Here is a 5,895-nt window from a genome sequence, read left to right on the forward strand (position 1 = left end):
CCCACATTTTTAAAGGCTTTTAAAAAAGATTTTGCAAAATCTGAGTAAGTCAAATCTTTTTTTTTTGAAAGGCAAGCTTGGCAGACCCTCTACCAGTTATACATTACAACTATAACATTGGGTTTTTGAACTTGCAACATCCCAACACAAGGTGATGTGCACTAGCTGGAGCACCAGTGTAAGTAAAAGGGTTGTGGTCCCTTATCACTTGTGATAAGTTTTGGGCCTCCGCATTGAGGCCCAAGTACAACCTCTGCAGCTGGCCGTCAGAATGGGTTGAGGGTTTCAAATAGTTGAATGGGTCTGGCATTTGGGAGGGCTGCTTAAAATGCATCCCCACTCTCGTTGATGCTTCTTTCATTTTGCTTGGAGATGGATCTCGTATTCTATTTTGGAAAGATAAACGACATCATGACGGTCACCTAAGAGATTTGTTTTCAGACCTTTATTGGCTATCGAACAATAAGGATGCCTTGATTTGATCCTAGTGGTCCCCTACCGATTGTGATATTAAGCTTAGAAGGAACCCAAATCTACCATCATTTCAGCAATGGCTTCAATTCATGGAGTTGCTCTCTTCGTGCAACCTCTTCGGACTTTCCTTCTTGGATGCACTCTTACGATAAGAACTACACCATATCTTCTTGCTATTGATTATCGGCGATACGGATCAGGACATTATCGATAACACACATGTAGTTGTTATCGATAATGCATATGCAACAAATGTGGTTACACATAACCAACTCATGTATCACAAGAAGGATCGAGACATTATCGATAACACACATGCAGATGTTATCGATAATGCATATGCAGCCGATAAAGCAGCAAATGTAACAGCAAGTGTAATGTACACATATATATAAATGTGTAAATGTTATCAAAATAATAAGTGAAGAATACGATTATTGTTCTAAGAAATCTATCTCTCCTCATTTTTGTTATGGTATCAGAGTCATGATAGAGACGGTGTCTGCTATCATTGTCGCGATCTTAGATGGATTCCTCCTCTTCTTCTTCAATTTCTGCAACATTCCAGCCACTTTATCCTTACCCATCCATGTTAAACGTGGGGAATTTTGTCTCCATCAAGCTTAGTCAATCTAATTACCTCCTATGAAAGACCCAAATTTTGGGATTGATAGAAAGTCAGGATCTTCTTGGTTTCATCAATGGCGAAACTCCTATGCCACAACCTATCATCAGCTCCCCCATACCTAAATTTTCTGAAAAAACATCAGAAAATCCAGTGTTTAGGGCATGAAAGAAGTCTGGTCATCTTTTAAGGGGATGGATTACCGAACATTTATCCAAAGAGGTTCTTGGCCTAATCGTAGGTCAAGAAACCACTGCCTAAGTTTGGGCCACGTTGGAGGAAACCTTCGCTCTTGATTCTTATGAAAGAGAGTGATACCTAATCCAACAATTGCAAATGTATCATAGGTGAAATTCATCTATTGCTAAATATATTAGAGGTTTTAAGAACATCAATGACAAGTTAGCGGTGATTGAAAAACCGGTAAGTGATCGAATAAAAGTTTTCAATCTCTTGAATAGACTCAGATTAGGTTATGAGTCATTTGCCACTGCCATGCTGAAGTTGCCCACTCCATCATATAGAGAGATCATCCCTCTACTTCAAAGTCACAAAACCATGAGGAACTTCCGTGCTGTAATCGAGCACCCAGAGGCTGCAAACAACAACGTTGCCTTCTTTAGGCAGCGACAAGGAAGAGCAGGATCAAACAATTGGTTCTCTTCAAGGGAAAGAGGATTTGCTCAATTCGGGCAACAAGCCTCCAGCCACAGAGCCAATTCCAGTGAAACTAATAACTTGGCAAGACCTCATCAACAGGCTCACCACTCCAGTAACAATCAATCCCATGGAGCATACAAAGGATCCCAAAAGGAGAAGGGCGTTATCTGCCAGATTTATTTCAAGCCCAATCATAGTGCACTCAAATGCTAGCACCGGTTCAACCAAACCTACCAAGCAAAAGATGTTCCTCAAGCTTTGGAAGCCATGGGAATCTCTGACAATCAGGATGACCATGCATGGTTCCCTGATACTACAGCATCTTCTCACATGACATCGAATCCAGATAAACTTCAAAATGTTGTTAAATATGAAAGACCAGAAAAAATCATGGTCGAAAATGGCAATATCTCATATTGGTTCATCAGATATTAAACTTGACAAAAAGGAATTATACTTAGAAAATGTGTTGGTAGTCCTGAAAATAAAAATGAATTTGATTTCAATCAGTCAGTTGACAGAAGAACATCCATTAATTATTGAATTCTCTGTTGATGGCTTTTTGATAAAGGACATGCACATAAAATCAGTGATCACAAAGGGGTGTAGGAACAAAGACCTTTACATATTGGAGCCAAGATCACAAGAAGCATTTTTCTCTACTCGGTTTCAGGTTGTCAGTGGTGATTGTTGGCACCAAAGGCTCGATCACTCATGGACGTAGTCAATTTTTTGAAGAAAAATAAATTGATAACTAGTAGTTACAGTTTTTCTAATAAGTGTAAAAGCATTTTCCCTAGTTGTGCCATGGCCAAGGCGTGTAAATTCCTATTTATAAAATCTGATTTTACCTATAAACATGCTTTTGATAAGATTCATTGTGATCTATGGAGCCCTGCACCCATAAGATCAAACCAAGGTTTTCAATACTATGCCATTTTGATAGATGATCATTCTAGATTTTCCTAGATTTATCCACTTAAACAAAAATCAAATTTTGTGGATTGCTTTGATGATTTTAAAAAGATGGTTAAGACACAATTTGAGAAAGAGATCAAAATTTTTCAATCTGACGGTGGCATAGAATTCGTTAACAATAAAATGACAAAGATTTTCTGAGAGAATGGGATACACCATAGTATCTTGTGTCCTGGCACATTAGAACAAAATGGTCAGGCAGAGCGCAAACATAGAAACATCACCGAGTTGGGCCTCTCAATGATGTTTCAAGCAAATGTATCCCAAAGGTATTTGGTCGAAGCTTTCAAAATTGTTATTCGTTTGATAAACAAAATTCCTAGTCGACGTTTGAAAATGAAATCACCATTTGAGAAATTTAACGGTAAGATATTGAATTATGAATATATGAGAATTTTTTGCTGTAGATGTTTCCCATTTCTATGGGATTACTCCTTAAACAAGCTCAATCCACGATCCTTGCCATGTTTTTTTGCATGTTTATATATCACAAGTGATATTCGATGAGAGCATCATGCCATTTCAGGATCCCAAGTCAACATTCATTCAACATTTACCACTGCATAGATTGATTAAATTTTTATATTGGTTTCCAGGTACTCCAAATCTGCCATCCACCAATATGCCACAACATGTTGTCCTGCAGCAACCAATATATGACATTGTCGAATAAGACCAACCGCATATCATGGATGGCTTCCCTAATGCCGAGACTGAAACCATTGCACTGAAATATGAAGGATCGACTGACCAACAGCAGCCTGAACTTGGCCAAGATCATGTTGTTGCCAGCATGCCTCCTACAGTTGTATGTGCTACTCATACCATGACTACTCATTCACAAGCAGGTGTGTTCAAACCTAACCCCAAATATCTCATGCTAGCCACACTTATCGTTCCTTTGGAACCTAAGTTTGTCAAGGCAGCACTCAAGCACCCTAGATGGTCTGAAGCAATGACGAAGGAAATGCACGCTCTCCACCAAACGGGGACTTGGGAGCTAGTTCCCCCATCACCCCACATGAACATTGTCAGCTGCAAATGGGTGTTTAAAACAAAGATTCATGTTGATGGTTCCCTCGAGCGGCTCAAAGCATGACTCATTGCAAAAGGCCACAACCAAGTTGTTGGCATTGATTTTCTAAAAACATTCTCACAAGTGATTACACAGACAACCATTCGAGTTGTCTTGTTAATAGTTGCCGCTCATGGATGGACAATCCATCAACTTGACGTCAAAAATGCCTTCTTGAATGATTTTCTTGCTGATCTTGTGTACATGCGACAACCGCTCAGATTTGAAGATCCCACCAAACCTAATCATGTGTGCAAACTCAAATGTGCATTGTATAGGCTAAAGCAATCCTCGTGCACTTGGTTCGATCAGTTCGGCGATTACCTACTTTGTCTAGGGTTTTATTGCAGTACCATTGATTCCTCCTTGTTCATTTGCCATCATTTAAGAGGGACCATTTTACTTCTCCTCTATGTTGATGACATCATCATCATCAACAATCATCTCACTTTTTTATCTGACTTTATTCAGTAGTTAAACTTCAAGTTTGCTATGAAGGACCTTGAGGATCTCCATCATTTCCTCGGTATACATGTCCAACGTTTTGTAGGCGGTATTTTTCTGAATCAATCCTGATATGCTCTCGACATACTTGATCGGACCAACATGACTGATTGCAATCCCATTTTCACGCCCATGGTCGAAAAGCCCTATGCTTCTACAGATGACATGTTGTTCTTTGATCTCCATTACTATTAAAGTTTGGTTAGGAGCCTCCAATATCTCACCTTTACTCGCTCTGATATTGTCTACAGTATGAATCATGTTTGTCAATACATCATTCCCTGACGGACCACCATTTCCAACTAATCAAATAAATTCTTCGGTATGTCAAGGGTTCTCTCAGTCATGGGATTTGTATCTTGTCCAAAAACCCTACCGTTTTGTATGGCTTCTCTGATGCTGATTGGGCAGGATGCCCTACCACGTGTTGATCCACCTCTGGATTTTGTATTTATTTAGGTGGAAATTGCATCTCATGGAGCTCCAAGAAACAGCCCACTCCAGTACTGAAGCAGAATACTGTGTGCTCGCTTCCACTACTGTTGAATTAACATAGGTATTATTAATTTTGCGCGACATTGGGTTATTTCTCTCAAACCCGCCCACTCTGTTTTGCAACAATCTCTCAGCTCTCCATCTCACTATCAATCATGTGTTTCATAATCGATCTAAGCATATAGAGCTTGATTATAATTTTGTGAGAGAAAAAGTGGCTCTCCATCAGTTAATTACGCGCTTTGTTCCTTCTGCATCTCAAGTCGCTGATATTTTCATCAGGTCTCTCACTCGGCCATCTTTTGTGACTTTATGACCCAAACTTGGTTTGTGGGATTCCCCCAACCCAGTTTGAGGGGGCGTATCAGCGATACGGATCGGGACATTATCGACAACACATGCAGCTGTTATCGATAACTCATAATGCACATGCAACAAATGTGGTTACACATAACCAACTCAGATATCACGAGAAGGATCGAGACTTTATCGATAACACACATGCAGATGTTATCGATAACGCATATGCAGTCGATAAAGAAGCAGCAAATGTAGCAGAAATTGTAATATACGCATATATATAAACGTGTAAATGTTATCAAAATAATAAGTGAAGAATACGATTATTGTTCTGAGAAATCTCTCTCTCATTTTTGTTACCGATTGCTATGCCTCCATCTGCTGCATGGCTTCCAAAAAAGTCATTATAGAATAGGGTTTTCCCTTTACTGGGTCCGTCACAGCATGGCTTATATTACTTGATAAGCTCTTAACGGACTTAGTTCTAAAGAAGCGAGGCTTTCAAATGACTAGTTATTGCTCCTTATGTGGCAGTTACGAAGAGTCGGCACTGCACCTAGTTTGGCAATGTACTTTCTCTAAGGAAATCTTTCATCTAATTTGTCCCCATTCAACCTTCGTCTGGGATTTACATACTGATCTGCGTGGAGTCCTTATTGCCACTCACCTGAAAGAAGTTTCGGCAGCAACATCATGTTTATTTGGCGTTGTTCTGTGTTAATCGTATGGCGATCCCTAAGGCTTCAGCGCAACTCAAGAAGACACACAGGATTCAGCTTATCCA

Source organism: Nuphar pumila, chromosome 6 (genome assembly GCF_984573655.1).
Source record: "Nuphar pumila chromosome 6, dmNupPumi1.hap1.1, whole genome shotgun sequence".
NCBI classification, from domain to species: domain Eukaryota; kingdom Viridiplantae; phylum Streptophyta; class Magnoliopsida; order Nymphaeales; family Nymphaeaceae; genus Nuphar; species Nuphar pumila.